Below are 26,855 nucleotides of genomic sequence, written 5' to 3' on the forward strand. Positions count from 1 at the left end.
AACTGCCATCTCCATGGTACTACTGAAATAGGAAAGAACAAATCTGACTCCATATTTGATCTGTTTCTTTGACTTTAACAAAGCCAAGTTAATATGCTCCGGTCTTTTCATGGGTTATGATGTCACAGAGGAAACGGACAGGTCAACAAGGAACCACTCTGCCGTGATCACGGAGCCGGGGAAAGGGATGGGCTGCAAGATGTATGAAGCAGCCACAACTGTGCCCGTGCTTCTAGGCAGGTATCCAAAATCGCCTCGACAAGGTGTCAAACATTTGTGCCCATGTCCTCATCAACAGACATGTATTAAAGACAAATGGAAACATATAAAAGGCCAATACCCTTGCTGGGTACACCGTCCAAAGAACAAAGTCTCAGTTTGACAACTGGCCATCTCGGTTCCATGGGATTCATTCTTGGAGAACCTTAAAAACCACTCTTCTGTCCTCAAGAATTGCTGCATATTTGTCCTATCTTTGGCTCAGGGATGCAGCACGTTCAAGTGAACTTTAATGTCTGCACAGATTTGACTGTCTTTTTCCAGGTTCACTTGTCCATTCAAAAGAGGCCTGAGCTAAGTCCATCCTCCGTAAGATCTATTCCCTCCAGTGACAGCTCATTGAGCCTGCAATTAAAAGCCAAGTGAACAAGACTGTCCTCAGCTAAAAAGTTCACCGATCTTTCACTGTTTTCTTAATCTCCTCTCCTGGCTAATTGCAACAGACTAACACCTCCCTCCACCAAGATACCCAACTATGTCATTTTTCTCCCCAAAGAGAAAATAAGGTCCATAAAATAGGAGACAACTCCATAGTCACCTCTGAATTCTTAGCATATAGTAATGTCAATAAATACAACTCAGATTATTGTTAGTTTCCTTTAAAACCTTTCTGGTTATTTGAATGAGACCTTGGAAGAGAGGTGTTTGCTGTCCAGTATCTTGATCCACAAGACTCTGGAGGCCTTTTTCGGAATAGCTGTTCACTGATTCATTCAAAATTCAACTTATCAATCAAGGAGTAGCTGTGCTTTTCTGCCAGGAGTTTGTGGTCACTCTCATGCCAGAACAGCTTTAAACTATATCCTTACTTTGGATTTGTTATTTTTCCCCTCTTCCAACAAAATTGACTTTTCTTACTTTCTTGTTTTGAGGAATTTTTTTTTCCTATTTCACCCTTTAGTAAAGCAAGATTCTCAGGATGGGCTTGGCCCATTATATGATCACCCATCCAACTCCTAGTGTGAGAGGTCTGGGGCTCACATCCCTCCCTCCTGTCAAGGCAACTGAAAATCAGTTCAGGAGCCAACCAGCACACCACGGCTTCTAACGCTCACGTATCTCTCAGAAACCCTGCTTTCTCGTTTGTCTTGGCTTCTGAGAATTTTCCCTCACTTTCTTGACAATGAGTTGTGCAGCTTGAAAGATGAGGAAGGAAGGTTTTATTTCTCAATCAGCATTTTAAGGAACTTGTGTAATGAAGGTTTTCAGGAGTTTCTAGTACCCTCCATTGCCGAGACAGAAAACACACTAGACATTTTCTAAATTTAGTTCTCATGTGCATTTTTTCTGTGCTTTTTTTTCTTAACTGCTAACAGACATTTTTTAATTAAAAAAAAATAAGGCCCCAAAAAGAATAGAACACTGAAGGGGCAAACAAAATTAAAGGGCAAAGACAGAAAAATGATAACTACTCTACAAAGTTAATGTAATACATACACTATGTATCAGATCAGCAATTCTCAGTAACAGCTAATTGAAACATGACCATGAGGTAAAATTTCTCTCCTGTCAGGACATGGCCAACAGAAAATACAATTAAACCAACAAACTAATTTCCTAAGTCTGGCGAGGTACAGAAGTCTACAAGCTAAATGTGTCTTATTCTAGAAAAGAGGGAGTCTCACCAGCTCTTTTCTGTGGAGCCTGAGCCCACGGGAGGACGGTGAAGTGAGCTCTGTAAGTACCCAATTAGCAAAGTGAGTGATGAATAAATAGACGTGAGCTTTGATGACAGAGATAATACTACTATTCGTTTGTCCTTTAAAGTATGACTTCACGTTCAGTGATCAATACTTCGGCGTCCTTAGGAGTTGAGATTTTAGGAAAATGCACAACCTGGGCCCAGATCTCCTCTTTAAGCTCGTGACACTGCAGTTAGTTGTCTCAAAGGCAGCTCCAACTCCACATGCAAAGAGCTGACTTCACGGTGTTCCTCCCATAGCCGTCCTTACCAGGGCCCCTGGTCGGAGGGTAAGGTCTCCCTGCGTCTCCCAACTCAGGCCCATCACTCACAGATGTGAATGGACCCCTCCTTCAGGGACCAGATATCCTCAGACACCGAGTCCCACTACCCTCAACTGACCTACCAGATACTCACTGGCACTCACTCAGCACTGACCCTCTGCTGGAGACCACGCTGCACACTGCACAGTGTATCTCACTGGATCTCCACAATAGTCCTGGGAATTGGGTACATCACTGCTTCAATTGATTAGATAAATTGTTTCACTTCCTTGCGTGCGTCATTCAAACTGACACGGCTACTAAGCCACAAGCCTGGGCCTGAAAACCACTTGAAAATTGGACACTGCTACACCTCGCAGCCACCCTACTCTGACTCATCACATCATCTCCTGCCAAGCCTTCTAAATGTTTCCAAACATTCTAGAAGACAAATATGAACTATGAGAGCACCCCACTCTCCTACTTAAAATCTGTCAATGATGGTTCACTCCCCTTAGGAGAAAGCCCAACCAGGCCTGAGCACAGCCTAAGGCCCCAGCATCCGCTTTCCCTGCACGGCCGCGCCGCCTTACCCACCACGCAGCTCTACACGTGCCGTGTCTAGGACAGGGATGCTGACTCCGCACAACCCAGGGCTTGTCTCACTCGAACAATGATCACCTTCTTCAGTGTTCATCTTCTTCATTGCTGACTCTCACAAAAATGTTTTCTCATGATGAATCAATATCTTTTTCCTTACAACTGCCCATCATTAATAATGAGCTCCCCCCAAAGAGAGAAGACCTAATTCTCAGTCTCCTTATCTGTAAAGTGAGAATAACAAGGAAATATGTGAGGTTTCAAGAGAAATAATATTCATGTGAGGCTGAGGGACAATTCCATCATACAGTAAGCATTCAATATGTGCTTACTTAATATTAATAAGAATATATTGCATTCTAGCAACCTTCAATCAATGTTTTATGACTTTGTCCAACAGACTACTGACAAACTGTTGGACGAACCACTTTGAGCAGATCAGCACAAGCATACTGGGAGAGGTAAGTGCTGACTCCAGTTACAGCTGCAGCCACCCAGCACTACGGGGCGGGGGCAGTTTGCTCAAACTCTTACATGTTGCTTGAGCATTTAGTTCTCATTATAGAATAAAGACAGTTGTTCTTTAGTCAAAGCTCCTGAAACATAAATCTTCAACGATTGATGCAAATTAGGTTTCAAGTACAACACTCTCACTAGAATTTATTTGAAAATTATAGTCTTAGCTACTCCGCACATCAAAAGGGCATAATCTTAATGTATCTGACTAAATACACTGAAAGGGTTGTTTAAAAGTAATTAAGAAGAAGCCATTCAGAATAAGCTCTCAGTATCATCTGCACAAAGACCCACCCAAGGGTCTCATTTCTCACTTCCACATAGGTGTTTTCAAGTAGCTTACCTTGGGTCTTGGTTTCTTATAACACGGGGCGGGGAATAGTTGTGGATAGATTTATGTAGCAAATATATACCAAGGGTATTTGTTGTGAAGGAATTCTACAAATAAGAAGATTGATACATAGTCCCACCCATAAGAAATTCAGCCTTTCCATTTACAACAGCATTAAAAATAAACTGAGAGATACATTTAACAAAAATTTACAAGATTTGTACATTGAACTTTTTGAAGTATCACCAGAATAAATTTTAAAAGATCTACATATATGGAAGACATCCCATTTTCATGGAATGATTGACAATATTATTAAAAATGTTAAGAATCCTCAAAGTGAACTATATATTCAGTGGAATCCCTATCAAAATTCCAGCTGACTTCTATGCAAAATTGAAAAACTGATCCCAAAATTCACATGGACGTGCAAGGGGCCCAGGACAGCAAAAACAACCTTGAAAAAGAAGAGTAAAGTTGGAGGACTCACTTTAAAGTGTACTAAAATGCTATAGTACTAAGTCAGTATGATACTGGCATAAGTTTGGATAAATAAGTCTAAGAGACACAATAAAAACCCACGGGGAAAAACTTACATTTACAGACACTTTTCCACTAGGGGGCCAAAAACACTCCATTGAAAGAATAGTCTATTCAACTAATGGTTCAGGGACAGCTGGGTATCTGCAGGCAAAAGAATCAATCTGGAATCTGAACACCCATATTTTATATAACAAATAAAATTAATTGAAAATAGATCACAGACAGAAATGTAAAAATTAAACCTATAAACTTTCTAAAAGAAGACACAGTATAAATCTTTGTGGGCCTAGGATAGGCTTTGGTTTCCTAGATACAAAACCAAGAGCACAAGTGATAGAAGGAAAAAGCAGATAAACTGGACTTCATCAAAACTAAAACCTTTTTCTTACAAAGGACATCATCAAGAAAGTGAAATGACAGGGGAAAAGGGTATCTCAAGTCAGAGAGTGCGTGCTTTGCAAAAAAATAAAATAAATCTTTACATCAAACTACCTCCCTTGTAAAGAAATTGTTTTAATGTTTAAAAAAAATATAGTTAAAGGACAATGTGCAGAATAGAAGAAAAATTTTGCAAAGCATGTATCTAATAAGAGAGTAGTATCCAGGATATATAACGAATGCTTACAACTGAACAATACAAAAAAATACACCCAATTTTTAAATTTACCACGAATTTAAATAGATATACAAATGGCCAATAATCATATGAAAAGATGCTCAGCATCACTAGGGAAGTCAAAAACAAAATGAGATCTCATTTTACACCCACTAGGATGGTTATAACCAAAACATGGACAATAACAAATGTCGTTCAGGAGGCAGAGAAACCTCATATGCGGCCAGGGGAAAGGAACAATGTTGCAGCTTCTTTGGAGAAGTCTGGTATTTCCTCAAAAGCTTAGAGTTATATGTCTCAGCAATTCCACTCCTACATATAGAGTCATCTCTCAATATCCTTGGGGGGTTGGTTTCAGGAACCCCACACCCTGGATACCATAATCCAAGGATGTTCGAGTCCCTTTACAATCAACCATCTGGATTCATGTAGTGGAAACTACAGATATGGCGGGGCAAATGTACAGCCAACAGAATGAAAACATATTCTCATAAAAAATTTCACATCAATATTCATAGCAGTATCATTCAGAGTAGCCAAAAGTTACTAACAATATCCATCCATCAATGAACGGATAAACACATTTACCAAGAATAGGCCCACAAACTTTTGGTCATTGAAACTTTGACAAAGGAGGTGAGAACATACAATGGAGTAAAGACAGCCTCTTCAGCAAATGGTGTAGGGAAAACTTAACAGCTGCATGTAAATCATTGAAGTTAGACTACTCCCTCACAGAATATACAAAAATGAATACAAAATGTGTTAAAGACTTAAACATGTAGACAAGACACTATAAACCTCTTAGAAGCAACCATAGGCAAAACATCTGACATACATCTCAGCAATGTTTTCCTAGAGCAGTCTACTCAAGCAATAGAAAAACAACCAAAAATATACAAGAGGGATCTAATTAAACTTACAAGCTTTTGCACAGCTATGGAAACAGTAAGCAAAACAAAAAGGCAACCAACCTATGGAATGGGAGAAAATATTTACAATAAATGAAACTGCTAGGGGCTTAATTCCCAGAATATGTAAACAGCTTTTACACTTAATAAGAAAGAAAAACAAACAATTCAATTCAAAAATTGGCAGAAGTCCTAAAGAAACATTTCTCCAATGAAGACGTACAAATGGCCAGTAGCCACATAAAAAAATATTCATTATCATTATCAGAGAAATGCAAATCAAAACTGCAATCAAGTATCACCTCTCACCAGTCAGAATAGCCATCATTCAGAAGTTCACTGACAATAAATACTGGAAAGTCTGCGGAGAATTGGGAACACACCTACACTGTGGTGGGGATACAGTTTGGTGGAGCCATTGTGGAAAAGTGTATAGATGTTCCTCTAAAGACATAAAATTGACCTCCCAGATGACCCAGCAATCCCACTCCTGGGCATATATCCAGAAGGAACCCTAATTGAAAAAGACACCTACACCCCAATGTACACAGCAGCACTATTTACAATATCAAGACATGGAAGCAACCGAAATGTCCACTGAGAGATGACTGGATAAAGAGGTTGTAGCATATTTGTCCAATAGACTACTATTCAGCCATAAAATAATAATAAAATAATGACATTGGCAGCAACATCAATGGACCTGGAGAATGTCATTCTAAGTGAAGTAAGCCAGAAAGAGAAAGGAAAATACCATATGAGATTGCTCACATGTGGACTCTAAAAAAAAAAAAATAGAAAGAAACAAAAAAATAAACTTATCTACAGAACAGAATCAGACACAGAGACATAGAAACCAAACTATGGTTACCAGTGGGGAGAGGGTGTGGGAAGGAATAAACTGGGAGTTCAAGATTTGCAGATACTGAGTATGTAAAGAATAAACAGCAAGTTTATACTGTATAGCACAGGAGAATATATTTAATATCTTATAGTAACTTATGTTTAAAAAGAGGATGAAAATGAATACAGGTAGGTTCCTATTTAGCTGAAGTGTTGTGCTGTACACAAGAAACTAACACAAAATTATAAACTAACAAGACTTCAATGAAAATATTTTTAAATAGACCAAAAACGAAAACAAAGGAAAAGGATATTATCAAGCAAAAAGAATAAAGTACTGATTCAGGCTACAATTATGGATGAACCTTGAAACTTTATGCTAAAATAAGCCAGACACAGAAAGCCAAATAGTGCCCTTTAAAGTGAACTGTATCTAAGCGTTTATTGTACTACTCCTGTAAATTTTCCAGAGGTTTGAAATCTATCAATATCAAAATAAAATGTATTATGCATTAAAAACTTAAAACGCTTCCTCACAGGAGGGCTTTAATTATTAAATGCAGAAACTCATATAAAGCTCTTGGAAAAACAATTTGCACGTCCACACACAGTCACTGCTGTCACTGCCACTCAGAGGGTGGTGACAGCGCTGATGAGAGCTGCCTCCACTCGCTCCCCTGCAGAAAGGAGTGAAGGCCTGAGCTCTGACAGGCAGGGTGAGCGTGAACCTGAGTCATACACAGCCACGTTCCAGACTCTGCGTTACCCAACTTTCTTATACAAACTGCAACATGTAATGTAAACACGCTAGAGGGATGTATCTTACAACACAGGGAATACAGACAATGTTTTACAGTAACTATAAATGGAGCATCTATTGTACACCTGAAACTAATATCATATTTTAAATCAGCTATATTTTTATGAAAAATTAAAAAATATTTTTAAAATGCTATCACTTTAATATTCAATTCGGTTTTTAAGTTACTACTAAACAGCTCAGAATGTATAAAAGCATTTAATTGTGCTGTTTGCTTACATATTTATTTACATTCAGCCTCTTGCTAAAAGAGAATTTAAACAATTCTGTTAAACACAGCTTAACAACCATAACAACAAAAGGCAAAACGGAGAGTGAAGAGAAAATGGAGATTCAATACTTAAATGAAACCAGGGGGAAGTAAACTCATAAAAATGGATTCCATGAAGTCAGGGCAAGTGTTAAGGCTGACTAGAAATTCAGCTGTAGGATTCTTGGCAGCGAAACCAAAAAGAAAAGATGATGGGGCGGGTGGTAGAGCGTGTGCTTAGCATGCACGGGGTCCTGGGTTGAAGCCCCAGGGCTTCCACTAACAGGTAAATACATCTAATTAACTGCCCCCCTAAAAGATCACCAAAGAAAAGAAAAAGAGAAATTTCTTTCCCAAAGAACCCTGATATTAAATTTGGATTAAATATTAAAAAAAAGAAAAAAAGAAAAATTCAAAAGATAAGTGACACTGAAGGAAAACCACAGCTGGCCTAACAAGCTAAGTCACAAATCAAAGTGTGATAAGTGTCGGTTTCCTGATCTAAGTTTTGCTGGGCTACCTGGTAAATCTGAAGTTTAGTGTCAGTTTACTGGGCTAATAAGCTAACCCGAAAATCCAAGGTCAACAGTTGTCAGTAACGTGATCTGTTCCAAATTGATAAGCTTCAGTGTACTGATTCCTTGCTTTTTGTTGTTTGAGCCTTATTGGGTATTAGCCCCATACTTGTAATTAACCCTATAAAACCTCATGTGCACGTCTTGGAGGTGCTCAGAGCTTTGGAAAAGAAACCCCTCTGAGCCCGCCAGCGTAATAAATCTCAGTACTCCAACCCTCTGTGTGATTCTTATTTCTTGGCTGGCCTTTTGTTTCCATAACAACACAAGCGATAATGCCCGTGAGATAAATCTGGGGAGGCTGCTGGTAAGTCGCCATGTCTCACGTGGGAAAATCTGAAACATCCTTCTCAACACTCAGAGTCATCATAAGCCCACACCACACCTCCTGCCGTTAAATGCAGGAGCACGGTTAGGGCCCGGCCTTTGCTGTCTTTGTGTCATCACAGTGATACAGGATGGAAGGGGGAAGAGCACAGCCATTCAAGGAAGGCCGCAGCAATTGACATCAAAATGGTGAAGGATTCAACCCCCAATAGGCCTTGAGGCTCAGGATGAAGAGATTTAACTTCTAGCAGATCTTGAGATTCAGTAAACATCCATTGTAATAGTAACCTGGTGAATAACATGCCCCAGGCACCATGGCAGTCCCAATGATAGCCACAAAAGGTCAAAGGGTGGGAAATGGCCAACTCCCTGGGAATCCTAGCCCCTTGCCCTAAGGCTGGTCCTTCTACTTATTAGCATATGAAACCACCAAGCCCAAGAAAACAAGCAACACAGCGCCACCTCGCGGTCACCACTCTCTGTCCCTCTTTGGAGAAGACAGACCTTCTGTCTGTGGGGTGTGTACCTACTTCTAATCTGTGCATGAAACCCCCACACCTCGTGACGTTTCTCTTGCATTTCAATGTATCTGTCTGAATATATATACCTTTACTCAACACTGGCTTGCTCTTGAATTCTTTACTGCATGAAGTCAAAGAACAAAATCTGGTGGGGCACATCCCAGGGGCTCAACGAAAGCCTGGGACACAGCCCTTCTCATGCCCAACGTTTTTTATTCTTGTATCAACAGGACTGGGCTGTGAAGTGACGTCTGAGGCCCCAGCTAAGGGACAGAACCAGCTTCCAGGGTTCCAATTTGCGGGCAGCCTCTCCCCCAGCTTGGGCCTTGGGGTCTGCCCGGTTCTCTGTGTTTCTCTGTTGTGCTGACTCCCCAGCCATACAGCGTACTCCTAGGCCTGTCCCCACAAAACCCTTCTCTCCAAAATACAAGCACGTCATGTCACAATCCTCTTGTTCAACCAGGAAATGTTCAGCCCACTTTTTTCCTCCCCAATAAATTACCCAACTGTCCTCCCTCCCATCACATCACTTCTTTCTTTGTGAGAACTCTGCACTCGCCACACCCCATCATGAACACAGGTGTCTTGCTGGCTGTGACCGAGATGTTTCTTTCTCACACAGCAAGCGTCCTTTCACTTTCCCCTTGTTACCTTAAAAAAGCCTTTCCTGAGTCACCCACCACTCTGATTATGAACTCACAATGTGCTGAAGTTGCAGTCACTATGTGCATACATCCCAGTTTTGGCTAGGTATCCATCACAAGATCTTCATTAAGGAGCTGCATCAAGAAGTTATACAGGGTATTCTTACATCAGAGTGGAGGAACCTGCAAAAAATTTAAACGGCTTTGAAGAGAGTGTTAACCAGGGACAGAGATGTCGTGGGTCCTAGTCAAAAGTGTCATGAGGAAAAATGTTCTCCCAAGGCTCAGAGTGGCTTCTGAACACAGAATCCTCAGGGAGGAGGTGACAGGCAGTGATTAGGGTGGGTGATACAGGTTACGCTCCCCCAGCTGGGGAAGAATAGGTTTTTTTCTTGTTTTCCAAACAATTTCTTACTATCTTTTTCTCTTATTGCCACATACCATTTCCTACGAATTAAGCATATCAATGTCAGTCACTTGGGCCACTTGGGAGAAGCTACACGATGCCATTCACAGGGATGGGGCATGACAGCCACACCAGTCTGGGTTGAAAGACCAGTGGGGGTATTTGCAAGGTAATCACGGGCATGCAACAAACTCCCCAGCTTCAATGACCTCATCTCAAAGCTGGGGTCAATAAAATTACCAAGCAAATTGCGTGAAGATTATGGCCAATGTTTACTAGGTAAGTGCCCGTGAAAGCTGCCGCTTAATGGGGAATGAGTACGATCAATGAGGCCCTGTCTACCTGCCCACATGCGCCCTGCCTTCCTGCCTTGCTGCAACAGCAGAACTTGTTTAGCTGAGATGAACACCCCCAGAGCAGCCCAGACGGGAAAGCTCCCAGCTCTGCACGGCGAGACGTGTTCCTTTCCTTCTCAGAGCTGATCACAGTTTGCTGTCGTCTGTTTTTATGTTTATCCCTTTTGTAACTCCCTCTCCTCCGGAGTTTTTGCTCAAGCAGCACAGGGCCAGGTGTGTCTTGGGTCCTGCCGGATATTCTGGGCAGGGAAACAGCCAACTCCATATCTGGCTCTGGTGCTGAACGGAGAGAGCAGAAGGCCCAGGGGCCCATGCTGAACTGAGGCCCCTGCACCCAAAATTATGGTCTGACCTTGGGCAAATTACACAGTCTTCTTTACCCTGAGATTCCTCATCTGTCCATGAAAATAACTGCCCATGTCACACAGAGTTACAAGTATTAAAGGAAATCAACAAATTCACAACCTAGCCAAGGGGCTACAAGTGCATCCTCAACAGACAAATGCTGCCTTTACGGCTCTGACGCACGCTAAGCGGGGCGGCCCCACACAGTGAACACTGCTAAGTGCCAGGGTGTTAAATGCTTCATGTGTGCTATAATACTCTTTAGATCTTACAACAATCCCAGGAAGAAATGAATATTATCATGCCCATTTCACAGATTCACCAACAGGTTGAGAGTATGCATTCTATTCCAAGGCCCTATGGTGAAGAAATGGCAATTTAAACCGGAATCTGGGCCCAGGCCTTGGCTCCATCTCTCTCCCATCCACCTGACCACTTGCCTATGAATTCCACCTGTCCAATATAAATGTTTGCAGCCGGCCATCCCTTAAAAGCAATGTGTGCCACCGTTTGTCAATGTTGTTTAATTACCATAAACTGTTCTCAGAAACCACTACAGTAAAGAAAGTTGGACTTAAGGAATTCTGCATTGCGTTCTCCTGCAATGTGCAGGATCCCTTTCCTACACCTCCAAATCCAAGTGTATGCTTCCTCCGTGTTTATGTTTGCACACGGCTTATTAAAGCAGAAGGTATCTGCAGTAATTCCATCTCGGTTGCTTTCCAAGTTTGCAGATGATCCATATTCGGTCTGTGAACGAAAATACTACAATGTGAATGAGAATACTGCAACCATGTCAGTAAACAAAGAATACTGATACCAAGTCATTAAAGGCTTCCGCCACTCCCCGGCGAGGACAGGCCTGCAGCCCAGCCACTGCAGCAACTCACAATGGTGCCCTCTGAGCAGACTCAGAATAAGAAAGGACGGGCTACTGGCCCGAGATAGCTAGGTGCTTGTCTAAAAAATGAATTCAGTGAGTCCTAATATTTGCTTCCTCCCATTCATACAAAATCACTAAATTCTTGAACTTGAGATACCTGGCTTTCTTTAGATAACAAGTAATCTTTTATTGTTCCAACAACCTGGTCTTTGTTGTAAAGCTCCTATATATCCTAGCTCTTCCTCAACCTCTTGGGAGCAGTCCCTCAGAGAGTTCTGAGAGACGGTCATCCTGGCTCGAGTCCTCCCGCCAAATGAAACATAACTCTTAACTTTTAGGCTGCACGTTTATTTCAGTCAACAGTTTTGGACACCATGAAGCACCACAGCAGATTTCTCTCCACCTGAACTCTCCAAGTAACCAGAGCCTTGGTACCAGCAGTGGCCCTTTGTGCTCATCCGCCTCCTCGGGGGGTCCAGATGAATTTGGCTGAGTCTCTCCTGGTTCTCAGATCTCACATATTGGTTGATGATCCTAAGTTTTATCTGGCGGTGTATCCAGGTACGTGGCCCTCCAGTTGAAAGAAACTGAGGTGAATTACCCACCCAGTGGAGACATCCCGAGTGGGTCCAAGTTGAAAGACACTGGGTTCAGGACTGAGTGGTTAGGTAAGAGGCTGGTCTAATGTTTTCCTCAATTTGGTTACCTCCATTGAATTTTTCAGGATAAAAGTAAAACTCTTATGGGGAAACTTTCAACTCCAAATTTTGGACCATCCTCCTGGCTGGTAACAGCATTCTCAGGTGACAGGGAATCTTCCAGGAGTGGTAGACACAAAGACTTCATGCCACAGAGTTGTCCCTGTGGGAAATCTTACTAGCAAATTTATTCTGAGAACCCGACCTTACAATGGGGAATAGAACTTTCAAAAAAAAAATAAAGAACAGAAAAGAAAAGAAAAAGAAATGACAGATTGCCAGTCTCCAAGTAAAACCCCAGCCAGATTTATGTACATACAAAACTTACAACATTAATCGGGAATAAGAAAAAAAAAAACTCACTCTGGAAATAACCAGGCCTGATAAAAACATTTTTTGGCATTCTGAACTTATAAAAACAAAATCCCCTTTAGTGGGAACTTGGATTTCTCTTCCTGTGTCCTTGAAATGTAAACGTTTTATCTTTCTCTGGATGTTTTAAGTGTGTGCATGTAAGTATATATATGTTTAGTTTAGTTTTTAAAGGAAACCTTGGACTCTGCCATACAAAAGTTCAAGTATTGTGTACATACGGTGGCCACGCAAATAAATTGGGATTCTAAGCAATTCTTTGATTGTACCAATTTTCAGATATTTTGCCATCTTAAACTTTGTTGCATCAGCCTGGACCACGAAGGCTTTAAGCTTTTGGAGAGTAAACCTTTGAATTTTATTTAGGCAACACCCTGACTCTCATGTGGAAGGGCCTCTTCATCTTATTGGTTTAAAATCACTATATATATATATATATATATATATATTTATTTATATATATATAAATTGATGGCCATATGATGGATTTTTTAATTTGGAAAAACTTTTTAATTGGTGAAAGTTTAAAGAGATCTCATTATAAACGGCTGTTTTATTGGTACCTATTAAAATAAAGTTTAAATGCAGAAAAATATATCTAATGGTTAACCTAAGAACTCAGATATAAAAATATAACTGGTTTGAAAAGCTACATTTTTGTTTTTCCTTTCTGATAAATGTTTCTAGAGATGCTAATAAAAACTTAGTATAATTAATGTTAATTAGATTGAATAACTGGAAAAAGGATTGTAAAAATGTCAAAAAAACAGATAAGTGGCTTATCCCAAAAGGATAAATATTTTTATATGGTTATTTTGAATGAGATCAATAAAATGGACATTTTTGGATTTACATACAGGGTTTTGATACTACACTACGTAAAGTTAAAAAAAAAGGGCCAAAGAGTTCACCTACTCCCCCCCAACATTAAAGTTCAAACAAGTCCGTTTTATTTACCACAGTTTAACATATATTTATATGTAGACTGAAATACTTGATCAAGGATTGGGACAACAGACCAATTAATGAAATTAAAAATCGAGAAGGGCCTAAGCTCTTTGGCTGAAACTTGGGCATCCTAGAGACTTCTATAAAATTATATACAATGTACACCCACAAAAAAAAGGTTTCTGTCACTCCTTCTAGAAATAAGAATTATTGATTAAACTTAATAAATATAAAAATTAAAGGTATAAGATTTAATAAAATTGAGATAAAAGTTTGTGAAATTGGTATATTTAGATGGTCTTTATATAAACCTTTTGCTTATGTTGTGGGATAGATATGTTTCAGTGGAAAAACGCTTCCCCTTCTTGGTATTATAAGGCTGGGCACATGTCTATCCCTCTGAAAATATTAATTGAACAAATTAAAGGAAACCAATATAGTTACTTGAGACGTCCAATATAACGTAAATCTAAAAAGTAATTTGAGTAGCTAAAAAAAAAAAATAGGTTTACCCTGGGTTTAACTTATAACTCAAGGAAAAGAGACCTTAATAAATGTCTTATGCAAGCTTTGGAAGACAAAATAAAGAAAACCTTAGTTTTAAAACATGGAATTCTTTGTTTACAGCTCTTCTCACTGATACAAAAATGCCAATTAAGGAGATAAAATTGGGTCTGGGTGACAGAGCATTTATCTGGGGACCTGGAAGAGAGTGTCTTTGTCTTGCAGATCAGAAATATAAATACAACAAACAGTGACCTAGGACTGAGCCTAATTAGCTCAACGAAATAAAACTTGAGGCCATGAAATTTTTGGCATTTTAGAACTCAGAAATCTGACGGGTCCTTCAGACTTTGTGAGGAAATCTTAATTATCTGTTTCATAAATAGTAAGCCTTAGTGATTTGAGCAAGCAAATTCAGCTTACTCCAACTATTATTATAAATATAAGTAAGTTTTAAAGTGAAGCTATGAGATCTCTAGCTTTTGTCTGATTATAAGCCTGCATACAGATTATAGAAGTGAGATATTTCTACTGCTAAAAAAAAAAATTTCGAAGTCAAAGAGCTCTGCTTAATTGATGTAAAAATATAAGAGCTTAAAAATTAAGTATTTTTAAAATAAAAACTTAACAAATTGACTTTCAGTGTCATGTGAATTGGAAAATATTCAATATTAAGGTAATATTTGATATTGTTTAGTTTAAGTATGTTCTAATAAATGTAGACATCTTTAAAATCATCCATCTTAACTATAATACCTTTACTGTACCTAGGTTTAATGAAAGTCAAATAAGATCCTGTTATATCTGTTGCAGATTTGTCAAAAAAAAATAACAGTAATGTGCTGTGGTAAAATTTTAAGTAAATTAAATGTAAATGAGATGAGAGCTTTGGGTAAATATTTAAAATATATTTTTAAAATGTATGCTTAAAATAATCTCTAAATGTTTGATATCTTTAAATTCTAGAGTTGTGCTAAATTAAGTTAAATGACAAGATTTTATTAAATATCTATGCCATTTTCAGATAAAATAAGATTGAAATATGAATTACTTAACATTTAACTTCCTCTTACAGTGAAACTAAAGGTGTTTAGAAATATTAATAAATGGTTGGTGTCACACAGAAATAGTCTCTATTAGTAAGGGAATGATCTCAGTATCCTAGGAAAGTAATATAAATGCGTAAAGGAAGATGTAAGAATGGAATAATACTTTGTTAATGAAAAATAGTGACTTTCTCCTGAAGCTGGTTACCTCTGAATGGAAGACAAAATAAGGGACACACTAATATAAGTATAGAAAGCTGTGGAAGGCTTGTGGAAAAGGAACCCTGAGGAAAGTTTTGTACGTGGTCAGAATTGGCTAAGTTTAGAATCAAATTGGGCAACGTAAATGAATCTTAGAAGTTAGCTGGAACAAGATTAGATTTGGTTTTCTCTCTGTTAAGAGGAAAAAATTTTCTTAAAATATTAATCCACCTTCAGTAACAGATTGTAAAACTTCTTATACCACTTAGCTGATCTGTTCTGCCTTTACATTTGACATATTTTCTTGTTAATGAATTAGTACTACATTACAGTGATCTATATGTTTATCTGATCAAGTGTTCTGAAATCTTTCAAAAAGCTCCCCAAATATAAAATTCTAATTAATTAAATAAAAATTAATTTAATTAATTAAAATTCTTTTAATCTCCAGTTAAGTTTGGGATGCTACAGAAGGCCCCTGAAACATCCCAAAGAGAGATTTTTAACTATAAAGTTTCATTTGGCATTTTAAATAACATGGAATTGTCAAATGAATCATAAAACTTCTAAGGTTATATTGAATGAGAAATATTATTAATATAGGTATTGTAGAAATTATATGGACTCCCTAAAATTCTGGTTTATCTGAAATGTTACCAGTGATAATTATGGGTATAGTGAACAGGTTTCTTTATTGATTATAGTGTAACGGTGTTTAACCATGCTTTTAAATCTTTTGTCATTTATAGACAGTTAATTGTTTTCTTCTGATGGTTTTGCAAAATGCTTTCTCTTCAAGGAGATTTACTGATTTCTAATAAATTTCAAACTACAGCACTGAACTAAACTGGGTAAGACATTTTAAAGTTCTAATGAAAACTCTCATTAAAAGAATTAGTTACATGGGACTGATTAACCAGCTGAATATGGTTATAATTTTTGATATTGTTTGAAATACTACTGCCTTTTAACCTGTTTCCCAGACATAAAGAATCTCTTCTCCTTAAGCTAGTTATGGTTCACAGCAATTTGATAAATTATAACTATGTATACAGACTTGGAACAGTTATCTTTTCTCTCTATCTGATCCCTCAAAAGACTAAAAATACTTAGGTCCCCAGTGGCTCTATCAGACAAATTAGGGAGATCATCTCCTAAGAGATATAGGAGTATAAAGGTATTTTAAGGATTTTAAAGAGAAAAGAATTTACCTAAATCTGTAAGGCAAAAATCCATGAAAAGCCTTGACGTGGCTTTCTTGGCCTTAGAAAACCTTATTAACATTCTACCCTGAGACTCCGTATTAAAACTTCCAACACAGTCAATTTAAAAAGCCTATATGATCAAATAATCAGATTTAATTTGTAAAGAAATTAATCTTGATTTGGCTATATTTGAGAAAACTGAGGGTAACTTTAGAGAGAAAAAAATTATATTTTAGTCGATATTAAATTCTAGTTTTGTTAATTGAGGTCCATATTTACTAAGACACTTCCCAGATCATTCCTTGCTGTTATGTCACACTGCTGTACAGTTTAATTGAATTATGAAAAGAATACTCTAGGTTTGATTCTGAAGCTCAGTAATCTATCCTTGGGTAAAATTCCAATGCCCCATGACCTGCAGCCAGGGGATTATACATACTGCAACAGGCATGACTTAAAGAACTGTCTCCAACCTGAATGGAAAGACCCTTTTTCAGATACTCTTAACTAGACCATACACACCAAAGCTGAAGGAAACGGAGTCTCGGATTCATTTCCTATCTGAAACAGCCCCTGCAGTGCACTGGCCTATAGAGCACTGCTCACCTTAAAACAATGCCCAAATGGAGAAAAAGCTTCCATACCAGGATGAGAAGAAGACGACATCTGAGCTAGACTGCTGACCCAAGACACCGGACCAGGACTGTATACCAATTACTTTGATAATTTCTCCAACCTTTGATTATGAACTACTCCAATTGTTCAGTTTATGATAAATTACCTATGTCTAGTACTTCTGTGTTACCTTGGTGGGTTTCCCTACTCCAAGGCTCTAACTAGATAGCCCTCAGAAACGTTATTCTAAAAAGAATTTATAGTTCTGTTTAGGCCACTGTTGATCTTACAAGGTGGGAGATTTCAACTGGCCAATTAATACCTGCCCTGACCCTGACCATAAATATGAACTTTCTCATAGGATCAAACTCAGAAACACAAGCAAAATTTTAACCCAAAAATACAACTTCTCGACTATTAAATTCTTACTCGTGACTTTATTAACGTTACTAGCTGTATTACTTATATCCTGTCTATTTTATAAAATTGTTGTCTGTTACATTTCCCAATGTGTAACTAGGCCCACAAGATGGATGATGGCTAAACATCTTGAAGAAACAGATAAAATTTATAACCCTGAATAAAATAAATATAATAGTGTGATTCTAGGTATGGGAATGAGCAAAGATGGGTAAACACTTCCTGGATCATAATAGAGTAGTAAGACAGGTGATCCAGAGAACTTTTAGTATCAACAGGGCCTGATAAAAAAAACTAACACCTTGAATGGCAACTCAGAAGATTCTTCACCTGAACTAGGAATGAGCCATCCTAGCACCGTGGGACAAAATTGGTCATGAAATGTCTCTCAAAATATTGGTCGAATTTAGGACCAAGGGGGAACACTGTGAATGAAAATACTACAATGTGCATGAAAATACTGCAACCATGTCAGTAAACAAAGAATGCTGAATCCAAATCATCAGCGGCTGCTGCCAACCCCCAGCGAGTTCATGCCTACAGCCCGGCCTCTCAGCCACTCACAGTGGTGCCCTCTGAGCAGACTCAGTGCAAGAAAGGACAGGATACTGGCCCTAGATAGCCAGGTGCTTGCCAAAGGAATGAATTCAATGACCCAAATGTTTGCTTCCCACCATACATAGAAAACCACTAAATACTTGAACTTGAGATATCTGGTTTTCTTTAGATAACAAGCAATATTTTATTGTTCCAATTACCTGATCTTTGTTGTAAAGATTCTATTTATCCTAGCTCCTCCACTACCTCTTGGGAGCAGTCCCTCAGAGTGATCTGAGAGGCTGTCATCCCGGCTCGAGTCCTCCAGCCAAATAAATCAAAGCCCTTAACATTTAGGCTGAACGTTTATTTCAATGACGTTCCAGAATAGACACAACTCATCAATTCTGTAATGGAACACACTGAATCAGGAACCAAAAGCGTGTTTTAGTCCAGAAAATCTCCAGGTTCCTATTTCTTCCTGTCATTATACAATCCCTCCAGAACTCATTACTTTGCTGTCTGCTCCTCTGGCAACCAAACTCAGAGAAGAGACAACTCAGCAGAGCGCCCTGCTGGGGAGAACACCCCGCAGAAGCACTGCAGGCTGCCTTCCCTCCCGCACGCTCTGCTGACCCTTGGTGTCCCCCGTGGAGACCAGGCCAACAAAGCTCTTCCCAACAGCTGCAAAGTCGCACACGTTAAATAAATCATTTTATTTTATATGATATTTTACGTATATACCCATCTCTGAAAACAGCTTTGCCAGAAGCCCAAATCTTCAACATTAATCTGCAAAGGCAAATCAGGTCCCCAAGGGAAAACAAGTCTTAAGACGACGCTAAGGCCTCCAAAGTCCTCTCCACGACCATGAACCAAACTGCCTGCAGGTCTGCAGCTGCAGGACGCTACATGTCTGCTTTTAAAGCAACCCCTTTCTGCCCTCGGGTGCTACAATGCCCTTTTATGCCCTCCCATCACAGGGCAAGAGCAGCCGCTGCAGAACCTTGCAGGGCAGCACTGACAGGACTGGACAAAGGGGATCAGAGTTAAACAAAGCATTCTGATGACACGAGCTTGTCACTGTGTCTCTTTACAGATGTAGATATATATAGAGAGAAGTGGGGTGATATTGCTCAAAGTCACACAGCTAATAAGTGGCAAAGTATATAACTCTGCTCCTCCCTCCTGTGTGACGCCCAACTGGGACAACCACAGGGTTCTCTCGTGGCTGCCTGAACAGTCTTTTCCTATCACTCATGACACACAATAGTGTCTGAACTTAGCCTGCATTTGCAGCATCTTTTCCCTCCAGTTTCTCAGGAACAAGGCTGTTCGGGCCTGTATGAATTCCGGCTTCCTGAAATCTCCGTGCTCAGGCTGGTCTTGCCTGTGCATCCGGCCCGCTGCTCAGAGGCTCTTCCTCCCCTGCAGGAGGACGTTTCTAATCTTCACAGGGACACAACCTCAGGGGAGCTCTCCTCTCGCCCTCAGCATGGCAGGTGTCCCAGGCCTCATCCCGAGCAGCCCCGTTAGGACGGTGTCTGCCCAGCTCTGCTAGTCAGATCAGCAGCCTCAATGCCAGGGATTATACCCAGGTCACACTGCAAACCTACTGCCCGCCTCACAGCCCCCAGCCAGCAGGTCACCTGGAAGTCACAGCAAGTGCCCCACCCAATCCAGAAGTCTCTTCTTTTGCCAGCACCACTGATGAATGGTTTCCAACCTTCGGACAGTTTCGCACAAAACAGCACCTTCTACTGTGAAACGGGTGGTTTTTCTTCTGCGCCTCATCCTTACTGGAAACGTAAAAGGAAACCAAAAGGCCTTTTCTCAACCCTTTTCTGATGAAACCCTCCCACCCACAATACTCATATGCTCAAGAGCTTTGGATCCACATGATTTTCGTTCTCTTAGGCTAAGTGGCTCAAAAAACTAAGGGATTCTTTCTCCTTTGAGGGTATTAGCACTCAGTTTCTCGGCTTTAATCTGTTTTTGTCTCTCTCTTCAGTGACCCTAGCAGTTGCCACCTCTTACTCCCTTCAGCAGCCTCCCTCCCAACTTCAAGTCTAGGAAATCAGCTGTGATGAGGGGCATGGGGGCAGTCACAGAAGATGCAACTAAGGCACAGAGAGGCTACATAATTTGCCCAAGAAATCACCTTGAACCACCAACAGAGTGTGTCACGTCCCTCTGTTTAACTCTAATGCTAAGCAAGTTAACTTTTTGTAGATTATGTTTATAAACAGATGAGGTATGAAAATACATAAAAGGACACACATCAACTCTAAGATATTCATTAACCCCACTATTTTGTTTCTATTTATTTTATTTCTATTAAAAAATTAAGAACCCCTGCAGTCAATATAGCAAAATGTTACTGGGTTTTAAATCCAGAATATACAGGGGTTGTGTCATTACTCATTCTTGTATGTATTTTCACAAGACAAAATGATTTGAAAGTCTCTCTCCCCGCCCCCTACTCACTACTGGCTCTCACCAGAGCTCCCAGACCACACATCTAACAGCCTTTCACTTTACCCACAGCTGAACTCATCAGTTTTCCCCCAGAACTCCCTCTGCTGCTTTCCCTCCTCAGAACACAGCAGGACCATTATTTAACTCATTAATCCACCCAGAAACCTGGGCCTTACTCCATCCTACCTTCACAGACAGCATTGATCCTTTCCTCTTTACCATCTAAACATGCCTTCAATCTGTTCGCTTTTACCCACTGACCGTCCCACCGCTCAAGTGGAAGCCAACAACACTGCCCACCTGGACTCATGAGTCTCCCAGGTGGCCCCACAGCCACTCTCCCCTACTTGAGACAAATGTGATTGTGTCTCTCCCACGCTTTTGGACTCATTTCAGACCCACTGTTCTTAGAAGAAACTTCAATTTCTTCACCTGGTGAAGGTCCTTGCCATGAAACTGTCAGCTCAGTAAGGGCAGGACACACCCTCGTCCCTCGGCTCCACCATCTGGCAGAGCATCAGCTTGGGAGGATTGAGTTCTTAGCAAACTACTTCACTTATCCATACAAATCCATGGTAGATTAGAAAGATTTTAGATGTTAAGCTCGACTATTAATTTGGGGATTTTGCACTGGCAACCTGCAAGTATATATTCCAAATATTGTGTCTTCTTAAAACCATACCCAGATTAAAGGAGTATTTGTGGAATGTCTTCAGAGTAAAAGGGACTGTACTTTTACAGATTATATGTTTTAAAATATGAACAACCCGGACAGGGTCAAAAATAGAACCGCCTCACAAGTGACAGAAGACAGGTGAGACGCATATAGCAACAGGTCACAAAGATGGTAAGAGCAAAATTGTTTCTCCAACCCCCAAAACATTCCTCCAAGAACTGAAAACTCAGAAATTTGAAAGTAAAATACTATCATATAAAGAAAGAAAATAAATAATCCTCTTCATCAGGGTTTCTAGACCTGACTGCAGAGTTATTAGCAGGCCATACTGAATCCTAGCACAGAAAAATCAGATGGACTAGTGGTGAGTAAGTTCCAGGAAAATGGCAGTAACTCCTCCACTTGAAAGAGGACACACACTCACTTGTTCAAGGTGATTGTAAACCACATTCTGCAGAAATTCAGAAGATTCAGGCACCGCTTCTAGATGGTGATGACACGGAAGGACGGCTTGGATGCATGCTTCTAACTGAGTCACCGGCATTCTTACACTGCAGGGGGAAATGGAGGCCCTCAGCCAAGAGCACAGTTGTTCCTGTCATGTATCCCAGGCCGTGCCTCGGGGACTCAGTGTACTGTAGCAGTCCGGCCCCAGGTGAGGACCCGCAGCGTGGCCCAAGCAAGCAGGAGGGGCACTGTGCTTGAGAAATCCCATCCCCCATGGGGGCAAGAGGGGCTGGTGGGGTTGTGTGAACCTATAAATGCTCATAGAAATACACCTGCATACATTGAAGTGATAAAATTAAAAGTAGCAGGCTATTTAACAAAATTTCAATTGTCAGTGTTAATTTTACCATTCCATTCCGCTTGTCCCCTGCACTCTGAGACAGGCTTAGGCTCTCTCACACATGCAGCTCTGATGCAATGGTTGTGAAGTTATTTTACTTTGCTGCAAGTGTCTTCGCTCCCAGTGTCACTGTGACTGTCGTCTCTTAACACAGTCAGATATCTTCCTGCATCTCTCCCTGAGTTCCTTGCTCCTGCTTCTCAGATCCTGAGATAAAGAACAGGTGAAGGCACATGACTGGAAAAGTCAATGTGGACTTGACCAAAGTCCTCAGTGACCCCCTAGGTGAGTGCTGCCCACCCCTTACCTTCGATTCTCAAGGTTCTGCCCAGGGTGACATCCAGCCAGGAGAGAGTCCTGAGCCCTATTAAAAGCTGTGTGGCTTGGGTGCAGGGAAAGCTGCAGGAGCTGGTTCTGTAGCCGGTCCCATCCACACCTCTGCTCCTCTCTCTCCCGAGGCAGCGCTGCCAAGCCCCCAGGCTCCCTGAGCTTCTGTCTTTCTCTTCTACTCTACTTCAAGCCCTTTTCCTCTTCCTTTACTCCCTGATTATCCCTAGCTGGAGTGATTTTTCTATCATAGAATCTGAAAAAATTTCCTGCAGCTGAAAAAGAGGTGCCAGAGGTCAACGCGCATATGGTGGTTCCTGAATAGAGCCCCTGGTTAGGGGGACCCTCACCAACACTCACGGGGCATCAGGCATGTTGCAGGGTCGACCACCACCAACAAGAGTTTGCTGTGACACCAAGGCACGCACAGCATCCCTGCTCACTAAATTGTAGTTGTAGTCCTTTATTAAGAAGCAAAAATAAAAAAATTGCTCATGTTTCTTACTAAAATTATTTATGAGGGAGAAAAAGAAATTGTAATAGAAAGAACAAATTTCACTCCATGTTAGATGTGTTCATTTGGCTTTAATCCTGTACCTTGTTTTCTAGGCTCAGACTTGCTATCTCTGCACCTTTTGTAAAAGAAAGTTGCCTTTAGCCTGAAATATCCAGGAGGGCCTATTCTCCGGGCTCTGAACTTTAAGGATATTTGCTCTTCTACACTTATGTATAGATGGCAAGTTGTAAAATAGTGAATAACCTTTCTTTTTTTTTGGAGGTTTTACAGGGGCACCATAATTTGACCCACATGGACAGCTGCAGGAACAAAGGATTTCAAGGACAAACAATTCATACAGCAAGAAGTTTGCAACAACCAGCCACATCCCTGCCGCTTTTTAGTATAAAAGGAGACTGAATTCTGCCCTGGGGAAGAGAGTTCTACTGGATAACAATATGCCATTTTCTGGGTCTGCCAGCTTTACAAATAAAGTCTCTTTTCCTTACTCCAACATCTCATCTCCCGATTAATCGGCCTGTCATGCAGCAAGCAGAACGAGTTTGGACTTGGTAACAAATTGACTGCCTTAGAGGTAGTATGTCTCCACTGTTTCCTCATTTCCAGTATTTCACAACCTATCAATTTTATATGCTTTTTAACAACATGAACAAAAAACCTATTACAAGGAATTGATTCCAAGAAATAAAATTATTTCTACTCCTTCAAAACTTTTTTCTTTTCTATTTTATTTTGTTTTGCTTATTGAAAAGAAAATAAATTCAAATCTTTTTATTTCACGTATTTTTATAACTAGATATTGTAAATACTACAAAGATATTTAAATTGCAATAAAAATTGTTCATATATTAGTATAAAGATATATACACAATCAATGCAGATTAGGAAAGGAGTAGATATTTACTAAAAATCCACTGCACATCCAGTCTTTTACAAGCATATCCTGGAATATAAGCTCTATTATCCAGGGTCCCCCACCCCCAATCTCACTGCGGAGTCCCTTAGTAATCAACTACCAAGGCACCAGCATAGAACCATGAGATCACTAGTTTAGGTATAAATGAGAGTATTAGCTCATTCAATTCTAAAACAGAAACCTTAAAATAAATACTGAACTTACTTACAGATAAACAAATTTGGACACAAAAAAGTACAGTTTCTCCCCAAATTCACAAAGATAATAACTGGTAAAGGCAAGATTTGAACTCATCTGCCTTGAATATAAAGCTAAGTTGGAAATCCCCTTCAACTGTGGAGGACCAGCAGCACAGCCTGTCACCCTATCTTTGTTCAGATCTGGCTTTAGACAGCCTGAGACAGCACCCCTTCCTATGGAACTCGAGGGCAAACAATAACAATAAGGATTTTATATTCAGTAGTTTCTTAGGTCTCAATTATATAAAGTGTCAGCAGGTCAGCAGAAAACTCTGGGAAATATGAGTGGGTCCAGAGCTTTTTGCTGATAAGAAACTCAATCTATCAGGACAGAGTGACCTTCCCATGAGAGGCCTCATGGACATAAACTAAAGGCAACTGAGCAATGAAAACTAGCAAGAACATGGAACTCAAGCAAGAAGGATCCCTACCATCCCCTGCCCAGTTGCCTCTTCACCTTTGTGGACAAGACGGCAGAAGGTCCATGTTCTTGTCCAAGTTACAACATCATGGATTCTCACCCATATAATATTACGACTCTATGCTGTCTTAAGTCCTTTCCAACTAAAATATGATGACACCAATATCTCAGCGGAATGTCTATGTCTCCACTTTCTCTCTTCTATTAGGAGACTATATCTATGGCCACAAAGCCGAAATTCAATTAAAAACACCATGCACGAAGCCTGGTGAAAGTCTGTGTAAGAGACATTGTTCTCAAGCTCAGTGAGTGAAAACTCAGAAAAAGTGGTCCTTATCCCTCTGCAAGTGGAAGGTAGCCTGATTGTGTGTGTGTATGTGTGCACACGTGTGTGTGTAAATCAAATACAATGTATTCTGGGATGTGCACAGATTTTTTTTATGTTACTATCATTTCATGAGGATGAGCCAACCTTTAAAGTAATTTGAATCTACTATTCTGAGAGAGTCTCAGGATCTTTTGGTGGAGGATGGGAAAGGGGAAAGGAAAGGAGGAAAGAAGTAAATGAAGCAAAGCTGTAAGTATACTGCTAGGGAAAGGCAAGACATTAATTTTGTTCCTACTTGCATCACACACAAATTAGGGACTGGCTTTCCCACATGTCTTGTCAAGCACTGAGTTGCAGAAGAACAGGTGACAGCCCATTTCTCACTGAGCTTGTGACTGTACGTGGCATCTTATAGACACTAATTATTTAACCTGATCAAACAATCTGGCAGCAGGCTGTAATTCTCCTATTTTGAGAGATAAGAAAACAGGAAGTGAAATAGGGTATATAGCTTGACCAAAGTCAGAGGACAAGTAAACTAAAGAGGATGAATTCAAACTCAGATCTGAATGCAGAGTCTGATCTTCCCACTCCGAGGGCTGGAAATTCCTTAACACACAGGGTCCCCAGCTCCTCTGCTTTGTTCCTGGCACCAAGCATTTCCCATGGCGATATTCTCCAGTTCTCAGACACAGCGCTCTGTGCAGCCAATAACCTCCATTCGACCTTGATCATCTACCTGTCACGCCCACCAGGCTTCACCAGGCAAGAAAGCTGGCTTTCAACTGCATACAAAGCCACCCCTGTTTTATCCTGGACACTTCAGCGGCTTTTCCAGCGTAAACACAGCCATGAAAGTGCTCACAGTTTGTACATGAGCCACACTACCTCTCTCCATCTCTGTCCCCACCTATACTACTTTGCTATGACCATTTTGAGAATCTTGGAAACAAATTTTTAAAAACAGAAAAGAAAGGATTCTGTAACAAGTACTTAATACTTACAATTTTAAATGAGAAGTTACAAAGTGAGTATTTACAAACCGAATCTGCCTTCCTAGGTGTCAGTTTTAACAGTTAAAATATACAATAGCAAAAAATTCTGACTTAAATAATTAACAAAAACATCAACAATAATCTGGAATAAACTCAAAAACAATGCCCATGTTGTACATGGAGGAAGTACAGGACTGTACTGTGGGGTAAAGTAAGAGGTGTGAAAGTAGAGACATCAACATTTTGTATGCAGGAAAGCAGTTTTGTAAAAATGTACGTTCTCCTAAAGATAATTCAAAAGTACTAAAAAATCCCACGAGAGCACTTCTTTTTTTTTTTTAACTTGAAAAATTATATTAGAATTCTTCAGGAATAATAAAGTCATAATACTAACCAAGAAAATTTGGGATCGAAAAGAGAATCAAAAAATCGCACTGTCAGATATTAAATAAATGTTTACAATATGTAAGATATAGTGCTAGTGTAAGAAAGTAAGATTGATAAAAATAAACCATGAGCTCAAAAAGAGACTCTAGTGTACATAAGTATTCTTTACAGGTGGGATTTCAAGTTAAAAAGCAAAGTAGGAATTCAATAATTGTCTTGGGACAATCAGAGAATCCCCTGGAAAAAACAAATTCTATTCCAGTCATAATGACCGCAAGAAAAATTACAGAATGTGATGTGAATATTAGAAAGTACTAATAACAGCGAATATAATTCTTTGCTCATATTAATTCAACTTCTCTTCACTATAACAAGTACCATCATCATCTCCATCTTAGAGATTAAAAAAACCTACAGAAGAAATTTATACCATTATAAGAAAGTATTTCTAAGAATAATATCAGGAAT

At 39.9% G+C, this 26,855-nt stretch overlaps 1 long non-coding RNA gene across 1 annotated transcript in view; it reads right to left on the bottom strand.

The window, feature by feature from the left end:
* Nucleotides 1-1,266: 1,266 nt before the first annotated feature.
* Nucleotides 1,267-26,855, bottom strand: part of LOC140693109 (uncharacterized) — a 57,365-nt gene continuing 31,776 nt past the window's right edge. Inside the window, exons 8-12 of the long non-coding RNA XR_012068778.1 lie at nucleotides 22,265-22,464; nucleotides 21,835-21,961; nucleotides 9,777-9,903; nucleotides 1,905-1,954; nucleotides 1,267-1,415 (exon numbers count right to left, since the gene is read on the bottom strand). This is a non-coding gene — a long non-coding RNA (uncharacterized lncRNA). The remainder of the gene's footprint in view (nucleotides 1,416-1,904; nucleotides 1,955-9,776; nucleotides 9,904-21,834; nucleotides 21,962-22,264; nucleotides 22,465-26,855) is intronic.

The sequence above is a fragment of the Vicugna pacos genome, unplaced genomic scaffold (genome assembly GCF_048564905.1).
Source record: "Vicugna pacos unplaced genomic scaffold, VicPac4 scaffold_19, whole genome shotgun sequence".
Classification (NCBI taxonomy): domain Eukaryota; kingdom Metazoa; phylum Chordata; class Mammalia; order Artiodactyla; family Camelidae; genus Vicugna; species Vicugna pacos.